A 14,176-nucleotide genomic window follows, 5' to 3' on the forward strand; every position below is an offset into this window, starting at 1 on the left:
AGATGAGACATGGTGATTTAGGGGCAGCGCTGTAATTTTTTTTCTCTCTGGATGGCAGCCTGGACACACTTGTGTCAGAACGCATGTAAAGGTAGGATGGCACATCCCTAAATGGGTCATTGAACTGGGACAGTGTGGAATATTTACAGGGTGAAAAAAAAACCTGCATTCGAGATCAACCTAATGCAGATTCACACAAGTCAGCCTTATGCTTATGACAAAACTTAAAGAGATAGTTCACCCAAAAATAAAAAACTGCGGAAAATAGCAAGCCCCAGGCCATCCAAAATATAGATGAGTTTGTTTCTTCATCGGGAAGTTAAGAATTTAATTGTTCACCAATGAAGTCAATTGCTCACCATTGAATCCTTTATAGTGATAAAAGCATTCAAATGGTTTACATTATAACTCCAGTTCTTCAATTAACAGTTTGTGAAGAGAAAATCTGCATGCTTGTAAGAAACAAAACCAACATCAAGATGTTTTTAACTTCAAACCATTGCTTTAGTCTAAAATACAAATGCATTTTTCCAACCAGGAAGTGTTATTATGTATTATAGGCTTGTATTTTAGACAGAAGCTATGTCTAAAGTTAATGCCTTAATCTTGGATTTTTTTTCTTTAAAACAATATTTTCACTTAACTTCCCTCATGTTGATTATTTATTATTGTGTTTGAACTCTCATTCAGATGGCACCCATTCACTATAGAAGATCCACTAATGAGCAAGTGATGTTACATTTCTCCAAATCTGTTCTGATGAAAAAAACAAATGAGGAACTCATTTATGTCTTGGATGACCGAGGGTGAGTAAGCTTTCAGTAAATTTTCATTTTCCGAAGAACTATTGCTTTAATTGTTTTGGGTGCAAACTGGGTTGTTGTGGGCCAAAATCAATGCTGTGCTTTTATTGCTGATCCTATTGTACCTAGAAATTGCATGACTCATCAAACTTTCAACAAGGTTTACAGTCATTGTAATAGCATGAGAAAGGTGTAATGTACAGCAACAGTGTTGATTATTGCTGAATAAACAGCAAGAGGGTGATCTGGAAAACAATGAACAATGCAAAGAATTTAGTAATGTTAACCCTTAAAGGGACTGTCCACCTCAAATGAATTAATTACTCACCCTCATGTCATTCCAAACACATAAGACCTTCGTTCATTTTCATAACAAAAAAATAATGATATTTTCTATGAAATCCAAGAGCTTTCTAACCCTGCATAGACAGCAATGCAACTGAAATCCCAGGTCCAGGAAGGTAGGAAGAACATCGGTAAAACAGTCCATGTGACATCAGTGGTTCAATCACAATTTTACAAAGTTACTGAACACTTTTTGTGCAAAAAAAAGAGACTTTATTCAGCAGTTCTTCTCCTCCAGATCATGCCTTCCACCATTATCAAGAGTACCTCTGGACGTAAACAACACATGTGTGAAGATAAACGAAGGTCTTACAGGTTTGGAACGATATATGAGGGAGAGTAATTAAGAATTGTAATTTTTGGGTGAGATATTTGGGTGAGCTATCATTTTTCTCACAATTGATAACAGGCAAATACTAGCTGTATTAAGGTAAAGGTGAGTCTTCATGGTATAGAATTATTTTTCTGGAAAAAAACTATATTTGGGGAAAGAAAAGTGGAATTTGTCATCTATGCTATCATAGAAGCAATCAAAAACATTAAAGTCGACATGATATAACCACTGTCCCCTTTACTAACATGCAGTTACATATATCTGAATAATAGGAGGGGCCCACCAACTAAGAACACATTACTACAAAATCTTAGTATATTCCCCAGTGTATAACCACCAACAATAAAGACAGGAATTAACTTTTTATATCTTTATATCCATTTAGAAAACTAAAAAGAAATAAACTAAACAAATGCATTTATAAGAAAATGAATTGAAATGAAACCAGATCAACAAATGAAAACAGTATCCACACAGAAAGTCTGTAAAGAAAGACTTAATCAATAGAAAATAATGACAAATGAAAATCAGTAGTAACAGAATATCAAAATAAAAAGATAAAACTAATCAGTTCAGTTTTTAGGATGATGTCCAAAGTTCAAAAATAAACCTTCAAGTGCTCTTCCAGTAATCCAAGGAAATCCACCAAAAAAAGAAACTAGATAGCCCACAGTCACATTCATGTATTTAGGATACTTGAGAATCCACACGGTCATGCAGTGAGATCAATCCATTGATTAGAAACTACTTTGTCCATTTCAGTTGAGCATTAGCAACTCATATGCATCCAACAATTCTCAAAAAGAAAGTAACATAAAGAGTCCATCTACAAAAAGAAAAAAAATATCTACAATTTATTATATAAATCAAATGAAAACAATTGCGCAACATTAGGAGAAACAAAACTTACATGATTGAACTGGAAACAAAGTTTCTCAATCAGGACTCCAATAAGTGTTGCAGGAGATGCTTGGAAAAAACCATGCTTCCCTCTTCCAAACAAACTGACTTCTTCTATACTACTACCCTTTTAAATACAAGAGGTTCTAGCGCTCATGCGCCCCCTAGTGGGTAGTACGAAAAAAAATACCAAAGTAACAGATAATACTGTTACATACCCCTCTCCTCAGAAGGAGATTTGCCATAACCATGACAAATCTTAAGATTTTGCACGTGATATGTTTCAGTACTGTCTGGATCAGAAATAAAAGAAACAGAATAATTAACTGGCCCCAACTTTTTGTTAATTTTTGCTGGCCCTTTCCACTTAGCAGACAGCTTAGCCATGAACCCTTCATCGGCTCTAGATAAAGGATGTGTCCGTACCCAAACCACATCCCCTTCTTGGTAATGGACTAACTTACGATGCTGATCATAGTATCGCTTTTGCTTAGCTTGGGCTCGGTTCACATTCTCTTTCACAAGAGTAAGGAGTTCTTGTTGTCTGTCAAGGATGGGATATGCAGGGTTATTAGGGTCAGGTGGTTTATGTAGAGCTCTCTCCATTGGACCTTTTAATTTACGTCCAAGCGCTACTTCAGCAGGTGTAAAACCTGTGCTTTCATGGTAGGCTGTGTTAATAGCAAACCTGAATTCGGCAATCCATCTATCCCAAAGCTTATGGTGGTCTCCGACGTAAGAGGCAATCATGGTTTTCAAATTTCGATTGACTCTCTCCGTCAGATTTGTTTGGGGATGGTAGGCTGTGGTCAGTTTTTGAATGACTCCCCACTGCTTGCACACCTGACCGAGGAGTTGAGAGGTGAATTGGGCACCACGATCTGAGACCAGGTAGGCTGGTGTTCCCCATCTGGTAAATATCTCCTCTACCAGAACTCGGGCTATCTGAGGGGTTTTAGCAGACCTCAGGGGAAACATCTCGACCCACTTAGTACAATAATCCACGATAACAAGTAGATACTCGTTTTGTTTGACACTTTTTGGAAAAGGCCCCATGAGGTCGATGCCCATCATGTAGCCAGGTTCAACAATAGGTGTAGACTGTAGATAACCAGATAATTTTGACATGGATGGTTTGTATTTTTGACAGACTTGGCATTCTTTACAATGTTTCCAAACGTCAGCTCTGATAGTTGGCCAGTATACAGTTTCTAGTAGTCTGAGCAAGGTCTTGAGTTTACCCAGATGACCACTGAGAGGATTGTCATGAGCATACTGAACAAATGCTTGATGATGGATGGATGGAATGACAAGTTGAAGTTTTTGACCTTTTCGTCCATCTGGAACACTACGGAACAGGAATCCATTTTCTGTTACATAATGAACTCGTGATGAGTCTTGTGGGGTCTGAGATGGTACTTTGGAAATCAATTCTTGTATTTCTGGGTCATAGTTTTGAGCGATGGCTATCTGTGATAAGTCTACTGGCATACTGACTGATGATGAGATGGAATTAGATGCTTGAGCTACAGCAATAATGTTAGGTGAAATGATGAGGCTTGGAGCTCTGGATAATGCGTCAAGTACCACATTACACTGACCTTTTCTATACTTAACAGTGAAGTGAAATCCTTGTAGTCTTATGGTCCATCTGATGAGACGTGATGATGGTTTGGGGTGTTGAAATGCCCATGTCAATGCGGCATGATCAGTTACTACTTCAAATAGTCTTCCTTCGAGATATGGCCTCCATTTCTCCACTGCCCACACCACTGCTAGGCACTCTTTCTCAGATACAGAGTATGACCTTTCTGCCCCTCTAAGTAGTCTGGATGCATATGCAATAACATGTTCTTTCCCTGCACATTCTTGTGTAAGAACGGCTCCCAAACCAACTTCACTGGCATCCGTTTGAACTCGGAATGGTTGAGTGAAGTCCGGAGAGGTTAAAACAGGAGCTTGCATTAAGTCTTGCTTGATAAGATCGAGTGCCTGTTGGCATTGATCTGTCCAAATCCAGGTAGAGTTTTTCTGTTTCAAAGCATGAAGTGGAGCAGCCTTCTCTGAGAAACTGGGAATGAACCGATGGTACCAACCGGCCATACCCAAAAAACGCTGAACGTCTTTGAGAGACTGTGGGATGGGAAATGAACTAACTGCTGAAACCTTTGTGGGATCGGTTTTGATTCCTTCTTTTGAAACAACATGGCCTAAGAATGTGAGAGATTTTTGAATGAAATTGCACTTTTTGAGATTGAGTGTTAGACCTGCTTTGTGGAAACAATTGAAAACTTGTTGGAGATGTTGGAGATGGTCTTGCTTATTTTTGGAATACACCACGACATCATCAATGTAAACCATACAACATTTACCTTTCAACTCCCGCAATACATGTTCCATAAGTCTCTGGAAAGACGCTGCTGCATTTTTCAGTCCAAAAGGAAGACGCAGAAATTCATATAACCCTGAGGATGTGATGAAACCCGTTTTTTGAATGCTATGAGACTCCATTTCCAGTTGCCAATAGCCACTCTTTAAGTCCAGTGTAGAGAATACAGTTGCCCCATGTAATGACTCTAAGATGTCTTGTATTTGTGGCATTGGATATGCATCCAGATGAGTTTTGGCATTCAACCCGCGGTAATCAACGCAGAGTCTTGATCCTCCATCTTTTTTCTGTACCACCACCACTGGTGATGCCCATGGAGAGCAAGATGGTCGAATGATTTTCTTATTAAGCAGCTCCTTGATTTGATTTTCAACAAAACTCTGTTTTTCAATGGAAACCTTGTATGCTCTTTTTCTAACAGGTAGTTCATCTGTGGTGATTATACGGTGCTTGACCAAATTGGTATATCCAATTTCCTGGTTGCAAACAGTGGGCCAGCTTAACATTAGATTTTCAAGCTCTTGCTGTGTCTGCATGTCGGTGTCTGCTTTCTCCGATAGTTGGTGTATAGAATGGAGTACTTCATCACTGCAAGGCTGTAAAGGTATGGCAAGGTAAAAGTTAATGGTAGAATTAATGTCCTGATGAAGGAATGGAAAGAAGATTGGTGTTTCAGCACCTTCTATTGGAGAAAAACCATACTGAGCATTATTGAAATCCAAGACCATTCCTGATTTCAACAGAAAATCCATGCCAAGTATGATTGGTACTGTTAAATCAGTGTCATTCATTATATACAGGGTAAGCTCTATTGGACGACCCTGCACTTCACTCTTCCACACCACCTTTCCAACAGCGGTTTGGCGTTGTCCGTTGGCTAAAAGGAAAGTTTGTCCCCCACCAGGTAGGTATACTTCTTGACGGCTTAACTGTTTCCAGCATGACTTTTGAATTAGTGACAAAGTACTGCCAGTGTCCACCATAGCAGTAATATGCATGTCTTGTAGGGTTATGGGAATGATAAGGTTTCTGATGTCATATTGCATAGAATTTTGGCAAGTCTGGACAACTCTGGTATTGGCTGCCGCTGTTTTGCGATGTGAATCGTGATCTGGAGGATTTCTCTTCTTTTGCTCATCTCCATTAACTTGACTCCAGTATTTCTTGGACTCAAAAAAATCTCGTTCTATCTGTGTACCTACTTTTACAAGTTCTCCTACATCTTTTATATTGCCACGTAGCAAGCTAGCAAGCCGTGGGTTACAGTTACGTAAAATAGCTTGCACCACCTCTCTTTCTAACATGTCCTTCTTCCATCTCAAACAAAGAGCTCTATAGTGAAAAGCAAAATCTCTGAAACTTTCTCTTGCACCTTGTCTCCTCTCCATCAGCTTCCTTACTGCCAACTCTTCATAATCCTCACTGAGAAAAGATTGCAGAAATATTTTTTTAAATTGTTTCCAGTCACAGACATTCCCTTTCTCCGCCATCCACCAATCTTTTGCAGTACTTTTAAGTACGGCAGTTAAAGAAGCCAAAATTTCACTATTCTTCAAAGGTCGAACAGCGAAATACTCCTCACATCGTTCAATGAATAAGATAGGATCTTCATCCGGGCTATTGCTGAAACTAGGAAACTCAAGTTTGACTGGTGGGTTGTACTGATTTGAACAGTCCTTGACAGATTGAGTATTTGACTGAAGACTGTAGGTTTGATCGGTCAATGGTCTGTGAACAGTACTGGTATTCATGGGCTGAATTGGGGTGGATATAAAAGGCTGGAAAGCTTGTAATCTCTGATCCAATTGTTGGTCTCTTCTCTTCAAACAGTCTAGCACTGACTGTCCAAGATCGCGAATGCTCAGTTCTAGATGTTTTCTCACTCTACTGCACTCACGGTCTATTTGGTATAACAATTTATCTTCTGTAGCTTTGCGTTGTGATTCAACATCAATGAAGGAAACTTGTTCACTCACCCGTTGATTGATGTCAGTAATACGCTCCTCAAGTTTGGTGAAACGTCCTGTGAGTTGTTCTAACATATCTGAAACAGCAGTGGAAGGATGGTGTGTCGGTTCCGCGTAAATTTCAGGTGGTGGTGGAGGTAGAAATGTGACTTCCTTTTGTCCGTCATCCACAAACACGTCTTCCTCCTCTGAATCAAGGTACAAGTCACTGAGCGTATTAATCAACTCTCGTAGGGGTTCTCTATGGATGCTAAATGGTGCAGATGAAAAATCTGTATTGGGTACGGGCTCATCCTCATTCAAAACTTCCTGACTAGCCATTTTATTTATTTATTTATTAACGTGTTAGGGTTTATTTTGTGACAGACACTGGGAATTTTTCAACAACATATATGAAGTCTGTGGGTCCCTGTTCGGGCGCCATCTATATAACCACTGTCCCCTTTACTAACATGCAGTTACATATATCTGAATAATAGGAGGGGCCCACCAACTAAGAACACATTACTACAAAATCTTAGTATATTCCCCAGTGTATAACCACCAACAATAAAGACAGGAATTAACTTTTTATATCTTTATATCCATTTAGAAAACTAAAAAGAAATAAACTAAACAAATGCATTTATAAGAAAATGAATTGAAATGAAACCAGATCAACAAATGAAAACAGTATCCACACAGAAAGTCTGTAAAGAAAGACTTAATCAATAGAAAATAATGACAAATGAAAATCAGTAGTAACAGAATATCAAAATAAAAAGATAAAACTAATCAGTTCAGTTTTTAGGATGATGTCCAAAGTTCAAAAATAAACCTTCAAGTGCTCTTCCAGTAATCCAAGGAAATCCACCAAAAAAAGAAACTAGATAGCCCACAGTCACATTCATGTATTTAGGATACTTGAGAATCCACACGGTCATGCAGTGAGATCAATCCATTGATTAGAAACTACTTTGTCCATTTCAGTTGAGCATTAGCAACTCATATGCATCCAACAATTCTCAAAAAGAAAGTAACATAAAGAGTCCATCTACAAAAAGAAAAAAAATATCTACAATTTATTATATAAATCAAATGAAAACAATTGCGCAACATTAGGAGAAACAAAACTTACATGATTGAACTGGAAACAAAGTTTCTCAATCAGGACTCCAATAAGTGTTGCAGGAGATGCTTGGAAAAAACCATGCTTCCCTCTTCCAAACAAACTGACTTCTTCTATACTACTACCCTTTTAAATACAAGAGGTTCTAGCGCTCATGCGCCCCCTAGTGGGTAGTACGAAAAAAAATACCAAAGTAACAGATAATACTGTTACAATGAAACGGAAACTGTGATAGTCTTTTGTTCCTTTTTGTGAAGTAGCCTATGGCTGGTGAACTCATCTTGTGAGAAGAGATGTTGTTGCAAAGGGAAGAAGTTAGTTGTTAAAGTTTTGATTAAAGATAAAAAAAACTAAATAATTATGTGCAAGGATAAGTCTTGATATAAACTATACATTATTCCATAAAAAATAAAAACTGTCTATTTTGATTTCATGGTTAAATTCCAATTGTGATTTTCCTTGAAAATAAATGGCCTTGTCCAGCAGATGGCGCTAAAGTTAATTACATCAGTGTGATGTGCAACGTCCAGCAAGCTTTATAAGAAACGAAAACGTTAAGCACCACAGGTATCCATCAACAGACATTAATGCCACAGTACAAATTGAAATATTGCTCTAATTTATAAAACCGTATAATCAAAGATGCACCCAAAACTGAAAATCTGAGCCTCAACCCACTTTGGAGTGTGACAAGCTATTGGCCGACAGTAAGTGGGCTGAAAAAAATATTTGAGGCCTGACTCACACTGTGTGTGAATAATCACCCACTGAGCACAGCAAAACATGGGAATGTTCATTTTAGCAGACAATACTGTATGCGTTTCAGATTTCAACTACAAACCTGTTTAACCTGTCAATTAATGGTTAGAATTACCTTGATTCATTAGTAATTTATTTGTTATCTTTGCACGTGATCCCTTGACAAAAACGTTTGGTATATTTTAGCTTTTTATACTAATTTCAAAATGAAAAAGGAGTAATGGTAACTTGCACTACCAAAAAATATATAACCTACAACCTAGATATAAGATGAAGACAAAAATAAAATCTGACCATATAAAGCTATACTTAATGTTATTTCACATATAGTGTGACTATGAGAGAAATCAGCGGGGTATTGTGAATTGGTAACGCATTACTGAATCACATTATAGAATCACCTTTATAAGATCCAGACACATTGTTCTATTAAACCAGTGTAAAAAATCTAAAACTAGAGACTCAGTGGGCATTGGGAGATTGACAAAGCTTGAAAGAATTGCCCAAAGCCTGTTTGAAGCCATTGCACTTTAAAACCTTAAAGGTCTTCTCGCCGTTTTTAATGAGAGCTTCAGTTTGTGAGGAGTTGGATGAAATCCCTGAATACATTTAGGACACTTATGCACCTCTCTGTCCATTTTTCTACCATTTTTGGTGGGGGAAGGGGTAATGTGCTCTTCCTTTCTTCTTTAATGACATCTTTTACTTGATAATCCCTTGATGCAGAGGAGCTTTTAAAACCCAGTGGAGAAGAGGGTCATAGGGTGGTCCTTTACCATTAGCACATAATTAATTAATTGAAAATCTGAGAGGGGGGGGGGGGGGGGGGGGGTTTGCTGTTCAGATCTTAGTGAGTGATGCAAGATGAATATGATGAGGCCTGATTTCCATCAGCTCCGTTTCTTCTTCCTTTTTTTTTCTTTTGTTAGAGACAGCACTCACTTTTTGAGACACCATCTCTGTTTAGTCAAGCAAAAGAGCATCAGATATGGAGGTTAGATATAAGTCAGGGCTATCCAGAGGGCACTAAAGTGGAGAAGTAGAATAGGAGAGACAACAGTAAACACATAATGAATGTCTGATGGGACAATGCAAATAAGCTATTAAAACCAATGCATTGTAATTTTCACATATAAGAAACAGAATACTGATTTAGAGCCAATAAGCTATAATGAATTAAAGTAGCCATAAGCGGTAATGAACAGGGCAATGCATGGCCTTCATTGTAGTAAAGCCAGACCAGACCAGACTTATGACTCCAGACAAAATTATTGAAAAGCTTTTGGACAGTAGATAAAAAAAAAAACTTCAGATCACAGATCACAGTGGTAATAATGCCTGCATTAATCTAGCTGCATTTCAACTGGTCTTTCTCGAGACCACCTGACTACCAGTTCTAATCAAAATTATCATATTTGTTACAACTTGTTTTATGAAAAATCTAAAATTCATGCAATAACTTTTTTTATAATACTTTATCTGACATTCATATGAACCAAATTTGGTAAAAAGTGTAAGGTTTATAAGATAAGTAGTTACAAAATATAGTGTATTTCATGATAATGGTGCTGTAGAGATGTTGTATATTTGTAGGCAAAAACCCCAGAAAGGAGTCAGCATTTTAGCCTGTCTTGTTCCAAAGTCATTGGATTTTTTGAATAGGTTTTGCTAAAATGCCTGAAATAAGGTCTATTGAGGTTACTAGTCAATTTTGTCTTTATAATCAAATTGTTCAAACTAACAAACCTCAAACCTTCAGGGACAATGTTCTGCCAATTATATTCAGGTTTCAAAATGTATGACAAGAAACCATGTAAGAATCATAAACATTTGTTGTTCACAGAGCTTATTTTCTGCAGTCCAAAAGCCACTGGATAAAATCCAGACGATTCCAATTTCTATCACTCCAGTCCTCTACAAAAACCATTTCTGTGTGTAGCTTTTCTTTAAATAAAGTGATGTATGTACAGTACATAGAGCATTTGTATAAACTGTAAAGTCTTCAGACACCTAGACAAAATACCCATTACTATTATAGTGTTAGTGTCTGAGCAAAATCTCATTACTTATCAGGCTATTTCACTATACTTTCAGCATAATCTGAGAATATTATAGACAGACTGAAGCTTCTTCAATAATACTTGTGTGAATCCGCAAGATTATTTAAAAGACATTCAGAGGACTTACATTTAGTTTTTCCCCAAAACACCTGATAGTCCCGGCTCATATAATTTTTTTTTTTTTTTTTTTTAATTCAAGATTATCAAATGAGCCTTTACTTGAATTAGTGCTGCGGTGTCTGTATCAGATAATATGGATGTCTGAGGGAAGCTTTCTGTTTCAGTAAAAGCATGATAACAGGTCTAGATGCGATACCTTTGTCTATCTCAAAGGGGGAAAGAAATGCCTATTTTTAGTTACCCCACTACTAAACAGATATTATTGCCCATAACCGAGACAAAATTACACTTAATATAACCAAATCTCCTCCCCCAGACACTGAGCTACTAAAATGGATGAATCTTCTAACACATGCATGAAGTTCTCGCGTCTTTTCCACTGCGATTATTAAGGATTCCCTTGCCAGTTGACAGGCACTTTACTTTACCCTGCGGTATCCTCATCTGCAGTGATTTCAAAGGTGATTGACTAAAAATGGATGTAACTCATAATGATTCCACCAAGTTCTCAATGCATTATGCAGGAATCAACAGTCAGTAATACGGCAATTTTGGTCCCCTAAATTCTATGAATATATCCATACACAAAAAGCGAATGAATGTTTTCTACACTAGCTTATTCCAATGCTGCTTCTATTCTGGGAGCAGGTTCATTTTAAGTTTATCTCTAAAAACAATGAACATCTCACGCAGCTCTCTGCATTTCCCAATTCTTGGATAACTTTGAAACGTGTCAAGTAGCAACAGAGGCAGCATTAAGTTCAAAGATTTAATCTATAACCTACAGAAGCAGACTGACAATGTGAGCTCCCTGCCCTAGTAATGGTTTTTCCTTTGAGCCTATGCACCGCAAAAATTCAGGAACAGAGAAAATTGAAAATAAAGTCTATTCATAAGCATGAGCACAAAAAGAATATAGAGACATGAGTGTAGGCTATCCTGAAGCACTGGCAAGTCTGTTCTCATTTAATTGGATATGAATTGTTAATATCATTTTGGTGAGCTTGGGAGCAAAATGGTGAAAGGATTTCGTCAATATTGCATGGCAGGTCTCAAGAGGTTAAACAAAAGGTAAGAAAGACCAATGAATTGGGGAACAAGTGATGGATCCCTTCACAACCTCTATTTGAAAGGGAGGACATAGAACGTAGAATGTAAAGACAGACAATTCACTTGGTTGAGCCTCAATATTTTTTATCAATCAACACAAAGACAATTGTATCCAACTTTTTAACTGTTGAATGCTACTATTAAACAAGTGTGGCACAATAGATCATACTTTCTAGCTGTTATGTGCTAGATATACTCATTATTAAAATAATAAGCCCACAGGTGAATATGATAAAACAAGTGTTTTGCTTTAGGCAGAGTTACAGTGCATGTAATGCACTAATTAGTACAGTGCTTACATGACTGAGATTAATTATTTCATTATAACGGAGTAAAACAACAGCGCCTTAACATCTATAATTTAAAACCAGATCAAAAGTCTTTATTTAAATATGTTGGCTGACAAAATACAAATTAGCCTTAGACTGTTGCAAAAACAATAGTTATGCATGTAATTATCAGCATCTTACATGGCTGGAAAACTTCATTCTGATTGGTCAATCTCTCATTTTCGGACTAGCGCTCTCGCGTTACATATCCTTTGGTGCCATTGATTGTAGTGAAAAGGACCTCAGGCAACTTCAGTAATAATATTCCTGTAATATTCTTGCAGTGTTCATCTTTCTGCTACAAAGATTTTTTATACTTCGACTAGATGTAAAACAATATACAAAATAAATTACAAAATAATTCTAACTTAAATCAACATTTCAATTTCAAAGCAGCTTCACAGTAATATTCAAAAACAACAACAACAACAAAGAACATTATCAATGATGCAAAATTCTTCAAATGAGACAAATTTGAATTCTGCTGTCAATATCAGTTTACTGTTGATTCAGTACAGTTTAATAACCGAAAGTTGACCAATTAAGCAACGGGTTCAATTCAGCTCTAAGCAGCTCAATTGAAGACAGTAATATCAATATTCAGCTAGAGTCAGTTAATGCAATTCAGTTTAATAATAACGTTGATATTACAAAATTCAGCGATAAATCAGCTCTACAGAACACAGTAGTGTCATTAATCAGCTCAATTGACCCTTTGCAGGGAGTTTGATTGACAGGCAGTCTGACCAACCGTAACACCGAATTAGCAATTTTGTCCGATAAACAAACCAGATGGTAGAGTAGATTTAAGTTGGTGGATGTGAACTTGAAAAAATGGTGTATATTGACATCTTTCCATGGTTGAAACCAGATACCTTCTGATGTTCATTCATGTTTATTTTGTGCTATAACTAGTAAAGAGGAAGAGCTGATAGTTTCAACTGTCACGGCACATTAAAGAGCCACAAAACAATAAATTAAAAAAATGGCAAAATTTAAAAGGTGAGACGTTGTTTCATACCAATAATGAACCTGCTGTGCCTTGTCTGTTGGCATGTTAATGGTGGAAGCGCAGTCAAATAAATATTACTGAATATTAAGAGTCTTTTAGATCCCAACTAAGCAAGCCAGTGGTAACAATGGCAAGGAAGCCAAACTCCTTCAGTTGACAGAACTGGAGAAAGAAATCTCGGGAGAAACCAGGCTCAGTCAGGGAGCCAGTTCTTCTATGGCCTGAGGAACAAACACACTATGATATTGATTCCACACTGGATCACATTCACATCAGATCTGTGGATTCATTTAATAAATAATAATAATAATAAAAAAAAAATCACAAAATAAACGTCCACGTAATGTTTGAATCAATGCTGTTTTGGCAACAACTAAATCATTGAAATGTTATTGGAATGAACAAACTTTGATATATTTTCACACTTTCACACTCAGGTGTTTAATGGCATTGTTCATAATAAACAATAAAACTGTTTTAACAGGAACATGAATTAATTTCAACCTGAGGGGCATGATCATTCTTTTTATATGAATTCACTAAGTAAGACAAAGTGGTTGTTTGTGAAGGGTCTCTTGAGGGGAATCACTAACTGTTCTGATCTGTTGCAGCAAACAGCACTACTTTGAGACTGCAGGTAAGAGCAGCCTATGAAAACCCTCGATCCTCAGATTTCTGCACCTAATGAAGTATTCATGAATGTACCCAATGGAGCCGGACAAAAGTCAAGTGTAAGAACACACAATACTCCTGCCATCTGAGCACTTAATATTCTCAGTCTATTATCACACATGGGGTCTGATCTACTTTCTATTGAGCTCAAGTTCCTTATCTCTTATGGCTTTGACCCCACTGAATAATGCAGATGGTTCTTCTAGTTATTAAGAAGAGGCAGACACATATTTTGACCCAGACACTGTAATATTATCTTAAGATCTTC

General features: G+C 37.1%; 1 pseudogene; it reads left to right on the forward strand.

Annotated features, from left to right (window-relative positions):
- Positions 1–9,593: 9,593 nt before the first annotated feature.
- The window catches only part of LOC113037928 (myosin light chain kinase 3-like), a 37,546-nt pseudogene continuing 32,963 nt past the window's right edge, over positions 9,594–14,176 (forward strand).

This window comes from Carassius auratus, chromosome 20 (genome assembly GCF_003368295.1).
Source record: "Carassius auratus strain Wakin chromosome 20, ASM336829v1, whole genome shotgun sequence".
In the NCBI taxonomy this organism is placed as follows: domain Eukaryota; kingdom Metazoa; phylum Chordata; class Actinopteri; order Cypriniformes; family Cyprinidae; genus Carassius; species Carassius auratus.